This window comes from Pristiophorus japonicus, chromosome 5 (genome assembly GCF_044704955.1).
Source record: "Pristiophorus japonicus isolate sPriJap1 chromosome 5, sPriJap1.hap1, whole genome shotgun sequence".
Lineage (NCBI taxonomy): Eukaryota > Metazoa > Chordata > Chondrichthyes > Pristiophoridae > Pristiophorus > Pristiophorus japonicus.
The window spans coordinates 35,928,074-35,946,801 of record NC_091981.1 but is presented as its reverse complement, the minus strand read 5'-3'; the positions used below and the strand labels follow the sequence as shown (position 1 = coordinate 35,946,801).

Genomic DNA, 18,728 nt, shown 5'->3' with positions numbered 1-18,728 from the left:
CTTTTTTGGAAGATGGTTTGGGTGTGTGCTGAAGCTGTCGCACATGGTCGGCCAGACACGGTCCATACATTACCTCCTCTGATTGACATATCTGCCTCAGACCTTTCATCCGTCTGTTTGGTGAGGGGAGGATTTGCTCTTTGTCACAGTGGGTGGGGAGGCGATGCACCTTCTTGCAGGCACCAGTGGCAGTTGTTCCAGCCTGCGTGTGGTGGGGGATAGGAGACTCTTCAGTGTGCAGAGCCAGGGAGTACAAGCTTGGGTCTGTAGAGACTGCGAGGCCCGGTATGCTCACTGAGGCCTCCCGATAGGCTGCCCAGAATGGCTGATTGCAGGGGTACGATCAGAGTGTGCGTAATAGCGTGTCCTTCTGGTCATGGTGTCTCTAGCAGTGGAATGTGTAAAGCATCTGAGGGTTGCAGTGGGCTCAATGTATCATCTCCATCTGCCTTCTTGCCTTCGGCTTTTTTAAATTCATTCTCAGGATGTGGGCATGACTGGCAAGGCCGGCATTTATTGCCTCTCCCTGCTTGCCCTTGAGATTGTGGTTGTAAACCACCTTCTTGAACCACTGCAGTCCGTGTGGTGAAGATGCTCCCACAGTGCTGTTGGATAGGGAGCACCTGGTTCATGTGTCCACTTGTGGGCAATTCCAAAATTAGGGGTCATCATTTTAAGATAGTCACTAATTAATCCAATAATAAATTCAGAAGAAACTTCTTTACCCAGAGAGTGGTTAGAATGTGGAACTCGCTACCACAAGGAGTAGTTGAAGCAAACAGCATAGATGCGTTTAAGGGGAATTAGATAAGTACATGAGGGAGAAAGAAATAGAAGGATATGCTGAATGCATCAGATGAAGCAAGATGGGAGAAGGCTTGTGTGGAGCATAAACAGTGGCACAGACCTATTGGGCCTTGGGACATTTTACTACGTTAAAGGTGTTATATAAATTCAAGTTCTTGTTGAATGGCCTGCTTCTGTGCTGTAATTTCTATGTAATTCTATTCGAGTATACATCCAATATCTAAGATGAGAAGATAAATAATACCGAGCCTTCGTTGTAGACATTCACTGAGCCCCATACTAACGTACCTTGTGAGTGTACCTTCGCTTCAACAAGGAATACATGAACCAAGTATTCTAGTACACTGTAATGTATTGAAAAGCCACAAGCATCTGCAAAACACACTCCACTCATATAATTAGACAATGCCCTCGCTGTGAAGCAAGTATTGCATTTCCGCTGGAATTTCCTCATACAGTAGCTATGTAAAGTGTTGAGAACTTGTTTTTCTTATTGGTCTTCGATTTACTTAATTTGTAACAGACTGACTCAACCTGTGGGAAAAAATCTCATGATGACTGACTCAGTCATGCTAAAGGATAGATAACCTGAGTTTTTTCCCAGCTGTACTGCGCAGACAGGTAGTTTAATCTGTGCGAGTGCAAATGAAAACCTGTACTTTCTATAGCTTTGGTAGCCTTGGGTAATAGTAAAGGCCCAGTGATGCTAGAGGTTGAGAGTTCAAATCTCATCTTGGGCAAATTGTGAAACTAAATTAAGTCTGCTAATCTGTGGCCTAAGCATGAATACTTTTGGATTAATGTTAAAACCCAATTAGTTCACGAAAGCCTTCCAGGGAGAAGGGCTCACCATTCCTCTCTTATCTGGTCAACACGTGACAATGTTTAACTCAAAGCTTTCTGAAATAGCCACTAAGTTCAGTAACAGGAAGATAATCGGGCAGACCTATCAGCAATGATCCAGCCATTGTATCAAAGAAAGAGAGACTTGTACAGTACAGTTGGACCTCCCTGGTCTGGCACCCTCAGGACCTGACCAGTACTGGAACATAGAATTTGCCGAACCACGGGAGGTCACATCTAGCCCAGGCATACCGGTACCCGATGACAGTGCCTAGGCTCCTGAACGCCTTCGCCACGCTCCGGCTCTTTTTGAAGGTTGTGTCTCCCACCCCACGCCGTTCCCGGGCCCATAGCATCGCCATCCCCCCACCCCCCCCCACCCCAGTCCCGCCAGCCCCAGCCCCATCCCGGACCGGCAGCACCGCCCCCACTCCGGACCCGAAGCACCGTCCGGACCCGCAGCACCGCTCCCCCCTCCCCACCCCGGACCCGCAGTACTGCCCCCTCTCCCCCCCCACCCACTCCAAACCCGCAGCACCGCCCCCTCTCCCCCCCCCACCCACTCCAAACCCGCAGCATCGCCCCCTCTCCCCCCCCACCCCCCCACTCCAAACCTGCAGCATTGCCCGCTCTCCCACCCCCCCCACTCTAAACCCGCAGCACCGCCCCCTCTCCCCCCCCACCCCCCCCACTCCAAACCTGCAGCACCGCCCCCTCTCCCTCCCCCACCACCCCCACTCCAAACCTGCAGCACCGCCCCCTCTCCCCCCCCACTCCAAACCTGCAGCACCGCCCCCTCTCCCCCCCCACCCCCCCACTCCAAACCTGCAGCACCGCCCCCTCTCCCCCCCCACCCCCCCACTCCAAACCCGCAGCATCGCCCCCTCTCACCCCCCACCCCCCCACTCCAAACCTGCAGCATTGCCCGCTCTCCCACCCCCCCCACTCTAAACCCGCAGCACCGCCCCCTCTCCCCCCCCACCCCCCCCACTCCAAACCTGCAGCACCGCCCCCTCTCCCTCCCCCACCACCCCCACTCCAAACCTGCAGCACTGCCCCCTCTCCCCCCCCACCCCCCCACTCCAAACCTGCAGCACCGCCCCCTCTCCCCCCCCACCCCCCCCACTCCAAACCTGCAGCACTGCCCCCTCTCCCTCCCCCACCACCTCCACTCCAAACCTGCAGCACCGCCCCCTCTCCCCCACCACCCCCCCCACTCCAAACCTGCAGCACCGCCCCCTCTCCCCCCCCACCCCCGCACTCCAAACCTGCAGCACCGCCCCCTCTCCGCCCCCCACCCCCCCACTCCAAACCCGCAGCAACGCCCCCCCTCCCCCCCCACCCCCCCACTCCAAACCTGCAGCAACGCCCCCTCTCCCCCCCCATCCCCCCACTCCAAACCTGCAGCACCGCCCCCTCTCCGCCCCCCACCCCCCCACTCCAAACCTGCAGCACTGCCCCCTCTCCCTCCCCCACCACCCCCACTCCAAACCTGCAGCACCGCCCCCTCACCCCCCCCCACCCCCCCACTCCAAACCTGCAGCAACGCCCCCTCTCCCCCCCCCACCCCCACTCCAAACCTGCAGCACTGCCCCCTCTCCCCCCCACCCCCCCCACTCCAAACCTGCAGCACTGCCCCCTCTCCCTCCCCCACCACCCCCACTCCAAACCTGCAGCACTGCCCCCTCTCCCACCCCCCACCCCCCCCACTCCAAACCCGCAGCAACGCCCCCTCTCCCCCCCACCCCCCCCACTCCAAACCCGCAGCACTGCCCCCTCTCCCCCCCCCACCACCCGACTCCAAACCCGCAGCATCGCCCCCTCTCCCCCCCCACCCCCCCACTCCAAACCTGCAGCATTGCCCGCTCTCCCACCCCCCCCACTCTAAACCCGCAGCATTGCCCCCTCTCCCCCCCCACCCCCCCCACTCCAAACCTGCAGCACCGCCCCCTCTCCCCCCCCACCCCCCCCACTCCAAACCTGCAGCACCGCCCCCTCTCCCCCCCCCACCCCCCCCACTCCAAACCCGCAGCAACGCCCCCTCTCCCCCCCACCCCCCCCACTCCAAACCTGCAGCACCGCCCCCTCTCCCTCCCCCACCACCCCCACTCCAAACCTGCAGCACCGCCCCCTCTCCCCCCCCACTCCAAACCTGCAGCACCGCCCCCTCTCCCCCCCCACCTCCCCACTCCAAACCTGCAGCACCGCCCCCTCTCCCCCCCCACCCCCCCACTCCAAACCCGCAGCATCGCCCCCTCTCACCCCCCACCCCCCCACTCCAAACCTGCAGCATTGCCCGCTCTCCCACCCCCCCCACTCTAAACCCGCAGCACCGCCCCCTCTCCCCCCCCACCCCCCCCACTCCAAACCTGCAGCACCGCCCCCTCTCCCTCCCCCACCACCCCCACTCCAAACCTGCAGCACCGCCCCCTCTCCCCCCCCACCCCCCCACTCCAAACCTGCAGCACCGCCCCCTCTCCCCCCCCACCCCCCCCACTCCAAACCTGCAGCACCGCCCCCTCTCCCCCCCACCCCCCCACTCCAAACCTGCAGCACCGCCCCCTCTCCCCCCCCACTCCAAACCTGCAGCACTGCCCCCTCTCCCTCCCCCACCACCTCCACTCCAAACCTGCAGCACCGCCCCCTCTCCCCCCCCACCCCCCCCACTCCAAACCTGCAGCACTGCCCCCTCTCCCTCCCCCACCACCTCCACTCCAAACCTGCAGCATCGCCCCCTCTCCCCCCCCACCCCCCCCACTCCAAACCTGCAACACTGCCCCCTCTCCCTCCCCCACCACCTCCACTCCAAACCTGCAGCACCGCCCCCTCTCCCCCCCCACCCCCCCCACTCCAAACCTGCAGCACCGCCCCCTCTCCCCCCCCACCCCCCCACTCCAAACCTGCAGCACCGCCCCCTCTCCCCCCCCACCCCCCCCACTCCAAACCTGCAGCACCGCCCCCTCTCCCCCACCACCCCCCCACTCCAAACCTGCAGCACCGCCCCCTCTCCCCCCCCACCCCCGCACTCCAAACCTGCAGCACCGCCCCCTCTCCGCCCCCCACCCCCCCACTCCAAACCCGCAGCAACGCCCCCCCTCCCCCCCCACCCCCCCACTCCAAACCTGCAGCAACGCCCCCTCTCCCCCCCCCATCCCCCCACTCCAAACCTGCAGCACCGCCCCCTCTCCGCCCCCCACCCCCCCCACTCCAAACCTGCAGCACTGCCCCCTCTCCCCCCCACCCCCCCCACTCCAAACCTGCAGCACTGCCCCCTCTCCCTCCCCCACCACCCCCACTCCAAACCTGCAGCACTGCCCCCTCTCCCACCCCCCACCCCCCCCACTCCAAACCCGCAGCAACGCCCCCTCTCCCCCCCACCCCCCCCACTCCAAACCTGCAGCACTGCCCCCTCTCCCACCCCCCACCCCTCCACTCCAAACCCGCAGCACTACCCCCGCCCAGACCCGCATCACTGCCCCCTCTCCCCCCCCACCACCCGACTCCAAACCCGCAGCAACGCCCCCTCACCCACCCCACTCCAACCCCGCAGCACTGCCCCCTCTCCCACCCCCCACCACCACACTCCAAACCCGCAGCACTGCCCCCTCTACCCCACTCCAAACCCGCAGCACTGCCCCCTCTCGCACCCCCCACCCCCCCACTCCAAACCCGCAGCACTGCCCCCTCTTTCCCCCCCCCCCTCCCACCCCTCCCCCACTCCAAACCCGCAGCACTGCCCCCGCCCGGACCTGCAGCACTGCCCCCCCCCAATCACTCCTGCAGCACTGCCCCCCACCTTCATATCCGCAGTAGCGCCCCCACCTTTCCACCCCAGACCTGCAGCACCACCCTCCCCCTCCCCCACCAACCCCGGACCTGCAGAACCGACTCTAACCCACCCCCGCCGGACCTGCAGCACTGCCCCCTCCACCCTCCCCCCCACACCCCGGACCCGCAGCACTGCCCCCTCCACCCTCCCCCCCCACACCCCGGACCTGCAGCACTGCCCCCTCCACCCTCCACCCCACACCCCGGACCCGCAGCACTGCCCCCTCCACCCTCCCCCCCGCACCCCGGACCCGCAGCACTGCCCCCTCCACCCTCCCCCCCACACCCCGGACCCGCAGCACTGCCCTCCCCCGGACCCGTTGCACCGCCGCCCCCCGCCCCCACACCCGGAACCGCAACACACCCCCCCCTCCCCTCCCAACCCCGCAGCACTGACCCTCACCCCACCCCCCAGGCCCGCAGCAACGCCCCCCCCCCCACCAACCGTGGACCGGCAGGACTGACCCCCACACCCCCCCCCCCCGGACCCGCAGCACCGACCCCCACCCCCCCTCCCCCCGGACCCGCAGCACTGACCCCCATCCGCGCCCCCGGACCCGCAGCACCGCCCCCATCCCCGACCAACCCTGGACCGGCAGGACCGACCGCCACCCCCCCCCGGATCTGCAGCACAAACCCCCACCCCCCGGATCCGCAGCACCGACCCCCATCCCACCCCCCAGGACCCGCAGCACCGACCCCATTCCCCGCCTGGACCCGCAGCACCAACCCCCAACACCCCCCACCCCCCCGGATCTGCAGCACCGACCCCCCTGGACCCGCAGCACCGCCACCTCCACCCCCCCTACCCCGGACCCGCAGCACCGCCCCCTCACCCCACCCCCCCGGACCCGCTGCACCGCTCCGCGCCCCCCCCAGACCCGCTGCACCGCCCCCCATCCCCCCCGCCCCCCGGACCTGCTGCACCGCCACTCCTCCCCCCCCACCCCCAGACCCGCGGCACCGTTGCCGGCCTCGCCGCCACGCCGTACCCGCTCCAGGCACTCAACTGATGCCGAAACACGGGTGGTTCTGGATCAGAGCGTCCCGGACTTGAGAGGAACAACCTGTATTTCCAGAGCGCTTTTCACAACCTCACGATGTCCCAATGCCCTTTACAGCCACTGTTGTAATGTAGGAAACGCGGCAGCCAAATTGCACAAAATCCCACAAACAGCAATGTGATAATGACCAGATCATTTGTTTTAGTGGCTCTTCTTCAAAATAGTGTCACGGAATCTTTTACATCCCTCAAAGACCAGTCGAAATATCGAATTAATGTCTCCTCCGAAAGACAGCACCTCCGACAGAGCTGCACTCCCTCAGTGGTGCACTGGAGTATCAGCCTAGAATTTGTGCTCAAATCTCTGGAGTGAAACTTGAACCCACGACCTTCTGATTCAGAGGTTAGCGTGCTACTAACTGAGCCATGGCTAACACAGCAGAATGACAACTGAGGCAATCGACCCTGCAAGGTGCTCCTCTCTAACATCTGGGGGTTGGGGCTAAGGTCCACACATAGGGCGGAATTTTGCCTACCTGGGTGGGCCAGATGCAGTCGACGGACATGGCGGGTCATGACCTCACTGCTAGCTCCATCCCGCTGCTGAAAATGACTTTTCCTCAATATTACCTATTAAGCCCGCCCTGCACATTACCCAACATAATTAAATGGTGCGGGTCTTATGACGTCATCGATGATGCGTTTTAATCCAGGTTCTTTAAAGGGGCCATGACCACATTGGATTTGAGTGTCAATGTAACAGTGCTGTCAGTGCACTGCAGCATTCGAGTGCTGCAAACACTGACAATGACTGCACAGAGGCAGAGAGCTGCACCCAGGTTCTCCAATGACTCCCTCCAGATGCTTATGCAGGGAGTCGAAGCACACAGGGAGGTCCTCTTCCCTTCCAATGGGCGGAAGACACCTCCCCAGGACACCAAAACAGCCAACCACTTGGAGATCGCAGAGGGGGTCATCAGCAGGGATGTGATCAGGAGGACCTGGGTGTAGTGCCGCAAACGTTTCAATGATTTCAATAGATCAGGAAACGCAAGTACAAAGCCACACTCAGCTTCAACCTGCTGTGCCTCTCATCAAATTACCATCACCCTGCATTCCCAAGCCTATCCCTGCACATCCTAACAACACACAAGGCCACTTGGCATTGCCACACCACTCCATTATAAACACCCTCTAAAGATCTAACCCATCGATTCCTTGCATTCATTCCATCACTCTCACTCAACCTTCTCTTCTTTCCCTCCTTACAGGAAGAGATACCAAAATAAGGGGGAGAGGGGGCGAACTGGCAGTTGCCCTCCATCATTTGCAAACCTTACAGCAGAAGGGGAGGCTGCTTTGGAAATATCTGGAGTCACCGAAAAGCTGGAGGTGGGAGACCAGAGAGAGGGGGCCATCTCAGCAACCTGGTGACAGAATTACATATCATACAGCCACATGGCATACAGCAGTCACTCATGGGGACTGATGTCATCAGCCACTGAATGGTCATCTTGTGCATAATGGTATCTGTACCCATTCTTGGTATGACATTATCTAACTTATCTCTTTACTCTCCCACAAATCCATCAACAGCAGCCCCACCCCACCCCTCCCACCCCCACTGTCCAGGAGGAGGAGGAAGACGACTCCTTAGAGGAGCCTCCAGCCTCTGAGGGTTGCACCGCCACCAGACATAAGCACACCCAGCAGCAGCGCAGATACACACACCTCAGTGGGTGTCACGCGAGGTAAAGTAGTGTTGTCACCTGGTGTCTCACACTTCACAAATGTGCAAGCGCAGATGCCGGAGACAGGGACAGCAGTGGAGACTCCTCTCGAAGAGGGATGGCCCCACTGATGTGCAGCAAGGTGCTCTCCAGCTCCCTGGTTGCAGTGAACAGGCTGCCTCTACCTCTGCTGAAGTCACAGGGGTAGCACCTCGTAGAGGCACACGGAAGAGAAAGATGTCACACAAGCAGATTCACAAGGGCATCCACTTGGGTGTTTTATCCAATGTTTTTGTAACGTTTCCGTTAATGTGGTGTCAAATATAAAAATCTTTATTTTCAACACTTTCCAGTCTTGGACAGATTTGTGTGCACTTTTGTAAGTGGCTTAGTGAGTTTTGCTGAATGGTGAGACATAACGGTACCCCCCGCAATGGTGGTGAGTGTGAAAGGAATGGCTTGGACATTGTAGGGATGCTTTATGGTGTTGGTGTAGGGTGGTGCCTGTTATATATGTAAACATGTATTTACTCTCTACAGCCACCAGAGTGCTCATCCCCAAGTGATCCCATAATCCCTTGGGAGCACAGGTATTTAAGGAGGCCTCACAGGTTGGAGAGGCACTCTGGAGACCTGCAGTAAAAGACTACGGTCACACTTTACTTTGAGCTCACAGTGTTCAGTCTGACTCTTTCGCCATACATAAGTGCCAACCTGATGTATTATGTGGCAGCCAGGGTAAAGTAAATCTGGCTATGATGAGGCCATCCCTGGCTTCCCAGGCAGCAATGTGCTTGGATGCTGATGCTCTCTGTCCTGTGCAGCAACTGGTGGCTGCGGAAAAGGTTGGTGTTGTTGTTGTTGCTGCTGGTGTGCCTGGTGCTGCTGGTGTTTGGGCTCATTGTGATCAGACTGAGGTCTAAGATGAGACAGTATAAACAGCTGATGGAACAAATGGCAGGAGAAGTTGAGATGACAGAAGCAATCTGTCAATAGTATGAGAGGTTCTTTCAATGAGGTGAGACTAGATGGAGACTTTGCTGGAAAGACTGCAGCCTGCAGAATCTGTGCTGGGAATGTAGTAAGAATCAGCTTCTGCCGAGGAAAGTGATCATCTGCCAGGTGGGAGCTTTTACTGTACATTTGATGTTGTCAACTAATCAACTGGAGTAGTGACCACTGAACCCTGCCTCAGGTTGACAGGTGTGGTTCCTAAGCAGCGTGTTTCCTATGGCCTTTAAAAGATAAACTAAAACCTCTCTTAAGGGTCTGGCAACCAGCTACTAACTAGCTGTTAACGGATATGATGTAATTGGGATTACGGGGACAGGCTCCAGGGTGACCAGGGCTGGGAACTCAACATCCAGGGGTATTCAATATTCAGGAAGGATAGGCAGAAAGGAAAAGGAGGTGGGGTAGCGTTGCTGGTTAAAGAGGAGATTAACGCAATAGTAAGCAAGAACATTAGCTTGGATGATGTGGAATCTGTATGGGTAGAGCTGCAGAACACCAAAGGGCAGAAAACGCTAGTGGGAGTTGTGAACAAACCACCAAACAGTAGTAGTGAGGTTGGGGATGGCCTCAAACAGGAAATTAGGGATGTGTGCAATAAAGGTACAGCAGTTATCATGGATGACTTTAACCTACATATAGATTGGGCTAACCAAACTGGTAGCAATACGGTGGAGGAGGATTTCCTGGAGTTTATTAGGGATGGTTTTCTAGACCAATATGTTGAGGAACCAAATAGAGAGCTAGCCATCCTAGACTGGGTGTTGTGTAATGAGAGAGGATTAATTAGCAATCTTGTTGTGCAAGGTCCCTTGGGGAAGAGTGACCATAATATGGTAGAATTATTCATTAAGGTGGAGAGTGACACAGTTAATTCAGAGACTAGGGTTCTGAACTTAAAGAAAGATTACTTCGATGGTATGAGACATGAATTGGCTAGGATAGACCGGCGAATGATACTTAAAGGGTTGACGGCGGATAGGCAATGGCAGACATTTAAAGATCACATCGATGAACTTCAACAATTGTATATCCCTGTCAGGCGTAAAAATAAAACAGGGAAGATGGTTCAACCGTGGCTAACAAGGGAAATTAGGGATAGTGTTAAATCCAAGGAAGAGGCATATAAATTGGCCAGAAAAAGCGGCAAACCTGAGGACTGGGAGAAATTTAGAATTCAGCAGAGAAGAACAAAGGGTTTAATTAGGAGGGGAAAAATAGAGCATGAGAGTAAGCTTGCAGGGAAGGTACAAACTGACTGCAAAAGCTTCTATGGATATGTGAAGAGAAAAAGATTAGTGAAGACAAATGTAGGTCCCTTGCAGTCAGAATCAGGTGAATTTATAATGGGGAACAAAGAAATGGCAGACCAATTGAACAAATACTTCGGTTCTGTCTTCACTAAGGAAGACAAAAATAACCTTCCGGAAATGCTAAGGGACTGAGGATCTAGCAAGAAGGAGGAACTGAAGGAAATCCTTATTAGTCAGGAAATTGTGTTAGAGAAATTGATGGGATTGAAGGCCGATAAATCCCCAGGGCCTGATAGTCTGCATCCCAGAGTACTTAAGGAAGTGGCCCTAGAAATAGTGGATGCATTGACAGTCATTTTCCAATATTCTATTGACTCTGGATCAGTTCCTATGGATTGGAGGGTAGCTAATGTAACCCCACTTTTTAAAAAAGGAGGAAGAGAGATAACAGGGAACTATAGACCGGTTAGCCTGACATTGATAGTGGGGAAAATGTTGGAATCAATTATTAAAGATGTAATAGCAGCACATTTAGAAAGCAGTGACAGGATTGGTCCAAGTCAGCATGGATTTATGAAAGGGAAATCATGCTTGGCAAATCTTCTACAATTTTTTGAGGATGAAACTAGTAGAGTGGACAAGGGAGAATCAGTGGATGTAGTGTATCTGGACATTCAAAAGGCTTTTGACAAGGTCTCACACAAGAGATTAGTGTGCAAAATTAAGGCACATGGTATTGGGGGTAATATATTGATGTGGATAGAGAACTGGTTGGCAGACAGGAAGCAAGGAGTTGGAATAAACGGGTCCTTTTCAGAATGGCAGGCAGTGACTAGTGGGGTGCCACAAGGTTCAGTGCTGGGACCCCAGCTATTTACAATATACATTAATGATTTAAACAATGGAATTGAATGTAATATCTTTAAGTTTGCAGATGACACTGAGCTGGGTGGCGGTGTGAGCTGTGAGGAGGATGCTAAGAGGCTGCAGGGTGACTTGGACAGGTTAGGTGAGTGGGCAAGTGCATGGCAGTTGCAGTATAATGTGGATAAATGTGAGGTCATCCACTTTGGTGGCAAAAACAGGAAGGCAGAATATTATCTGAATGGTGACAGATTAGGAAAAGGGCAGGTGCAACGAGACCTGGGGGTCATGGTACATCAGTCATTGAAGGTTGGCATGCAGGTACAGCAGGTGGTTAAGAAAGCAAATGGCATGTTGGCCTTCATAACGAGGGGAATTGAGTATAGGAGCAGGGAGGTCTTACTACAGTTGTACAGGGCCTTGGTGAGGCCACACCTCATATTGTGTACAGTTTTGATCTCCTAATCTGAGGAAGGACATTCTTGCTCTTGAGGAAGTGCAGCGAAGGTTCACCAGACTGATTCCTGGGATGGCAGGACTGACATATGAAGAAAGACTGGATCGACTAGGCATATATTCACTGGAATTTAGAAGAATGAGAGAGGATCTCATAGAGACATATAAAATTCTGACGGGATTGGACAGGTTAGATGCAGGAAGAATGTTCCCAATATTGGGGAAGTCCAGAACCAGGGGTCACAGCCTAAGGATAAGGGGTAAGTCATTTAGGACCAAGATGAGGAGAAACTTCTTCACTCAGAGAATTGTGAACCTGTGGAATTCTCTACCACAGAAAGTTGTTGAGGCCTGTCGTTAGATATATTCAAAAGGGAGTTAGATGTGGCCCTTACGGCTAAAGGGATCAAGGGGTATGGAGAGAAAGCAGGAATGGGGTACTGAAGTTGCATGATCAGCCATGATCATTTTGAATGGCGGTGCAGGCTCAAAGAGCCGAATGGCCTACTCCTGCACCTATTTTCTATGTTTCTATGTGACCATAATTTAAATTGGGTTGCCACTGCTGCTGGTCGTGATCGTTTGCGCTGTCAGATGGGCCTGTGGGAAGGGCGGGTGGGAGCGGGTTGACAGCTGGATCCCGGCCCGCTCCCAAAATTAACATTCCCACCCGGCCCGCCTCCAATCGTGCCCGCTATCACCCCAGAAAATTCTGGGCATAGTCATCCTCGCAGAATCATATCTCCTATCTCCATCACCATCCCTGCCCCACTGGCAGGATACACCCACCAGAGGGGGCCAGTAATATCCAGTTGGGTGGGAATCAATGCCCCTTTAATTTTGAGGGGGGGGGGGCTGTGCAACCCATTCAAATTCCCGCACTTGCAGGGTTTTCCATATTGTAAAACTGGCAAGTGGCCTGTGCGTGAGTTCCAGACAGCTGCACGGCCACACAGCTTAAAGGGAACACTGGTGGAGCATCATGGCTGGACAAGTCCAACCCTCCCCCACCCCCCTCGCTACAGCTATGTAATCTCCTGGGAGAGGCAAACGGCAGAGGAAAAAACCCAGGGACAATAAGGGAAAAAGTACTCTGGAAAATACCTCTCTTTTGTGGGAAACACAGCTTCCAATTTGTACACAGTAAGATCTCACAAACAGCAATGAGAAAAATGCCCAGGCGTTGGTTGAGACATAGATGTTAGCCAGGTCATCAGGAGAATTCCCATGCTCTTCTTTGAATAAAGCCACGGGATTTTTTGCATCTACCCAAGCAGGCAGACAGGGCCTGAGTTTAATGTCTCATCTGAATGGCAGCAGGTCTAACAGTTGGCTTAATTAGTCAGGGTAATTTTTCAGTGCTACCTCTAATGCTCTGCCTGTGAAAGTACAATCCACATATTTACATTGATACCAGCAGCGTGTTTCATTTCATGTCATTACTGTCCACATGAATTACCCACCAGGTTCTAGGGCTCTTAAAGAGGACCATAAATCACTGGGTTTGGAGAATGCTCCACGTGCACTTAGGACCAACAGTCCATTAATTATTCCTGATCGTTAAAACCTTAAGTTTAGATCACAAAAACAGCCATCAATAATATGGAATCAACCTCCCGAGAGACTAGGACAAGATTAATTTTGCCAACTGAAATAAGTTGTGCTTGGAGTAGTATTTCGAATAAGCAAACCCCACTCTCCAGGGCTATCTCAGCTCTCCCCACAGCGATCACTACACCACCCCCCCCCCCATTCCCCTTCCCCACAGCTATCCCTACACCCCTCGCCATTCCCCCTCCCACAGCTATCACTACACCCATCCCCATTCCCCCTTCCCCTGCTATCGCTACATCCACCCCCAATCCCCCGCTATCGCTACACCCACCCCCAATCCCACTCCCACAGCTATCCCTACACCCCTCCCATAGCGATCACTACACGCACCCCCATTCCCCCTTCCCCGCTATCACTATACCCACCCCCATTCCCCCTCCAACAGTGATCACTACACCCCCTCATTCCCCCTCCTACAGCGATCGCTACACCCCCGAATTTCCCCCTCCCCACAGCTATCGCTATTCCCCTCCCCACAATGATCCCTACACCCACCCCCATTCCTACAGCTATCACTACATCCCCCATTCCCCCTCCAACAGTGATTGCTACACCCCCCCTATTCCCGCTTCCACAGCTATCACCACTCCCCCATTCCCCCTCGTACAGCTATCACTACACCCACCCCATTCCCCCTCCCCCTGCTATCATTACAACCCCCCCACAGCTATCATTAACCCCCATAGCGATCGCTACACCCACCCGCCCCATTCCCCTCTTCACAGCTATCACCACCCCCCCATTCCCCTTCCTTCAGATATCACTACACCCCCCCCCATTCCCCCTCCCCACAGCTATCGTTACAACCACCCATCCGCATTCCCCTTCCCACAGATATCACTACGCCCACCCCATCCTGCACCTATTTTCTATGTTTCTATTCCCCCTCCTCAATGCTATCACTACACCCACTCCCCACAGCTCTCTGTCCCGCTGGCACCACCACCATCCCCACCTACACCCACACATACACACACATCTTGCGCAGCCATCTCTGGCATTTTCTTGGAGATTTCAACACATGATGTCCCGCCTCCAACAGGTCAAGCAGCCTTTGTTCCCCCATCTCCAATATTTGTATAACCAATAAATGAAAGTGTTCAATGAAAATGAAAAACGCTGCACACTTGACTCCCACTCACCCTGTGTGCCCGAGGTGTCTCTGAGCTGCTACTTGTAACAATGTAACCCATTCAGTAAAAGTAACAACTTTCGGCGGCCGGCGGGAGAGAGAGAAAGCTTGCCCACCAGCCGGCGGCCGGCACAAGTCTGGGCAGAGGGGCCGGGCTGGGGCTTTGACCTCGGGCTCCGGCTCGCACTGCCACTGCCGCTCCTCACTCTCCTTCCCCGGCGCTTCGCTCTCCTCTTACCTCGCAGCTTCTTCTTCTTCAGAATAGGGAGGAGCGGGTGCTCCGGTGGACCGGGGCTGGCGACTTCACCGAGTGGCCCCCAAATGCGTGAATAAAACCAGCCACAAGCCTAAGTCCAGGAAACGAACAGACAGACAGACAGACAGCCCCCGGGTCAAATATCACCCAGCTCCACCCAGCCCCAACACACAGAGCTCCCATCGCCCGGCCCCTTGCACTGTAGGAAGGACAACTGAAAGCAAACCAGTACCCATACCAAAGTAATCCCTTCCCATTAATTAACTTTTTTTTTCAAAAGTAACACTTCCACTTTCCTTCCATTTCCCCTCTTATTTTATTAATATCGGAAATTTGAAGCTTTTGCGGATCCACCAAATTCTACAAAAATACATTTTTCTTTAGTGTTGATATTTCATTCTTTGTTATATTTATGTTTCATTTCTCTTTATTTTCCTGTGCCATGATCTTATTGAATGGCAAAGCAGGCTTCAGAGGCCAAATGGCCTACACTTGCTCCTATTTCTTATGTGCTTATGTTAAAACATTCATATTAAAATTTAAAAATGTATGGCATTTCACTAAAAGTACAATCCTAAAAATAATTTGAGTGAAGATACTTTGTAACATATGATGCGCTTTACCCCAACTTTGCAATTAATTGATATTGATCTTAAACCGCGTCAGAATTAATAAAGGAAGAAAGACTTGCAATTATATAGCGCCTTTCATGACTTCAGGACGTCGCAAAGCATATTACAGGCAATGAAGTACTTTTTGAAGTGTAGTCACTGTTATAATGTAGGAAACGGGACAGCCAATTTGCTCACAGCAAGCTCCCACAAACAGCAATGTGATAATGAGCAGATAATCTGTTTTAATGATGTTGGTTAAGGGATAAATATTGTTCAGGATACTGAGGAGAGCACTCCTGCAACAAATTAAAATATATACAGATTTAGCCTGAGCAAAAATAATTGGACACATATTTGGTGTCAGCCTTGGCTCAGTTGGCAGCTATCTCGGCTCTGACCAGAAGAGCAGAGAGACAATGAGGCCTGAGAATGGCAGACAGCGAGAGCAGCACAAGTGAGGCAGGAGGCCAGCGAGAGTAGCAGCATCTAAAGAGGAGCCTACGAGAGTGGCAGCAGGAGAGGGGATGTGAAACATTAGATGGGATAAACATAGAGAGAGAGAAGCAGTATTAAGAGATTTAGCATCTTTGAAAGTAGATAAATCACCAGGCTGGATGGAATGTATCCCAGGCTGTTAAGAGAGGTAAGGGATTGCTAGTGTCCTGACGAATCGAATAACTAGGGCTGTAGAGAGGGCTTTAAATTAAATTGTGGGGGGTAGGGTTCAGGTGAGTGGAAATTTTAAAAGTCAAAGAGCAAGGGGAAGGCAATAGAGCAGGGTTGCACTGGGGGAAATGATAACCAGAGCGTGATAGGAAGGGGCAGAATGTATAAACATAAGAGTGTATCAGAAAGTGGAGCCAAAGCAACAAAAAATGGTAAAAAAACAAAATTAAGAGCTCTTTATCTGAACCCACGCAGCATTCATAACAAAATAGATGAGTTGACGGCACAAATAGATATAAATGGGTATGATCTGATAGCCATTACAGAGATACAGAGATGTGATTGCAAGGTGACCAAGGCTGATAACTGAATATTCAGGAGTATTTGACAATTCGGAAGGATAGACTAAAAGGAAATGCAGGTGGGGTAGCTGTCATGTACCCAAACTCTTTGTATTCACTATGTAACTATGTACCATGTACCACCTGAGGGCGCTGCTGTTAGAGGCCCCAGGGGTTACCTGCAGGGGCATATAAAATGTAGTCAGCCATATTAAATGGACTGAAGTCACACAGCTCTTATTCACAGTACAAGGCCTCGTGAAGTTATTCAATGGTGATTGCCGACATAACAACTGACGACGAGTTACAGATCACGAACCTTTACGCAGTCATGGCTGCCGTTGGTGTTTTAGAGAAGCATGCAGAGGGTGAAGGTTGGGAAGCCTTTGTCGAGCGGCTTGACCAGCACTTCGTGGCCAACGACCTGGACGGCGAGACACTGAAAGGAAAACGCAGGGCGATTCTTTTGACCAGCTGCGGGTCCATGGTCTACGGCCTCATCAGTGATCTGCTTGCACCAGTGAAACCAACGGAGAAGTCATACGCAGAGCTGCACATGCTGATTCGGGAACACCTCAAACCAACAGAGAGCACCTTAACGACCAGGTATCGCTTTTACACACACCGCCGCCCGAAGGGCCAGGACGTGGCGAAGTATGTCGCTGATTTAAGACGGCTCACGGGACTGTGTCAATTCGCGGGATTTTTGAACGATGCATTGCGAAACGGTTTTTGACGAGCATAGGCCACGAGGATATCCTTCGCAAGCTACTGGCTGCCGAAACTGTTGACCTGAAGAAGGCCATCACCATAAGCCAGGCGTTCATGTCCTCGAGTCGCAATACCATAAAGATGACTTCCTACCAGAACCGGAGCTCACTGGCAAGTACTGTACGTAAAATAACGCCGATTGCAGGCAGAACTCTTGAACTAATAAGAACTGTACAGAGCAGAGCCTACATGCCTGCTGCTGCTAGGCCGCCAAGGGGTGTAAATACGAAATCATTAACACAATGTTGGCTTTGCGGGGGTAATCATGGGGCCCATCAATGTCGATGTAAAGACTATGCCTGCAAAAGCTGCAGAACAAGGGGCCACCGCCAGCGAATGCGCAAACGTACTGCAACTCACCACGTGGCAGTGGAGTTGGCAGAAGAGTCCCGATCCATCATGGATCACAAAGGACAAGCTAGAGAGGCAACTCAGCCCGAGGGAGCAGTGTGCGGGGTGCACACCTTCGCCACAAAAAGTCCTCCCATGATGATAAAAGTCAAATTAAATGGTGCTCCTGTATCCATGGAGCTGGACACGGGGGCAAGTCAGTCAATTACGAGCCAGAAGGCATTTGAAAGGCTGTGGGGCAGCAACAAAGCACAAAGACCCAAGCTGAGCCCGATTCAGATAAAGCTGCGCACTTACACCAAGGAACTGACACCAGTTATTGGCAGTGCGAACGTAAAAGTATCTTATGATGGAGAAGCACACGAGCTGCCACTGTGGATTATACCTGGCGATGGGCCAACGCTGCTTGGCAGAAGCTGGATGGGAAGATTCGGTGGAACTGGGAAGACGTCAAAGTATTATCGTCAGTGGACAATGCTTCCTGTGCTCAAGTACTGAGCAAGTTCCCATCTTTATTTGAACCAGGTATCGGCAACTTCACAGGCGCCAAAGTACAGATCCACTTGGTCCCCGAGGCATGGCCCATTCATCACAAGCCTCGAGCGGCCCCCTACATGATGAGGGAGAAAGTGGAGATCGAATTGGACAGACTTCAACCCGAGGGAATCATAGCGCCAGTCGAGTTCAACGAGTGGGCCAGCCCGATTGTACCGGTACGAAAGAACGATGGCATGGTCAGAATCTGTGGCGACTACAAAGTAACGATCAACCGAGTGTCGTTACAGGACCAGTACCCACTACCCAAAGCCGATGACCTTTTTGCGATATTAGCAGGGGGATAGGCTTTCACAAATCTAACCTCCGCTTACATGACCCAGGAGCTGGTTGGGTCGTTGAAAAAAATTAACATGCATTAACACGCACAAAGGACTGTTCGTGTACCACAGGTGCCCATTAGGATTCACTCGGCTGCAGCCATATTCCAAAGAAACATGGGGAGCCTGTTAAAATCGGTTCCACGTATCGTTGTATTTCAAGATGACATCTTCATCACTGGCCGTGACACCTCCAAACACCTGCAGAACCTGGAAGAAGTTCTAAGTCGACTAAACAGAGTTGGACTCCGGTTAAAATGATGCAAATATGTCTTCCTGGCGCCAGGGGTAGAATTCCTGGGGAGGAAAATTG

General features: G+C 53.7%; 1 protein-coding gene across 1 annotated transcript in view; it reads right to left on the bottom strand.

Annotated features, from left to right (window-relative positions):
* nod1 (nucleotide-binding oligomerization domain containing 1) overlaps window positions 1-14,954 on the bottom strand; it is an 86,047-nt gene extending 71,093 nt beyond the window's left edge. The window contains exon 1 of the mRNA XM_070880518.1: window positions 14,780-14,954. The gene's annotated coding sequence lies outside the window, so the exon portion shown is untranslated. The remainder of the gene's footprint in view (window positions 1-14,779) is intronic.
* Between the last annotated feature and the right edge of the window lie 3,774 nt (window positions 14,955-18,728).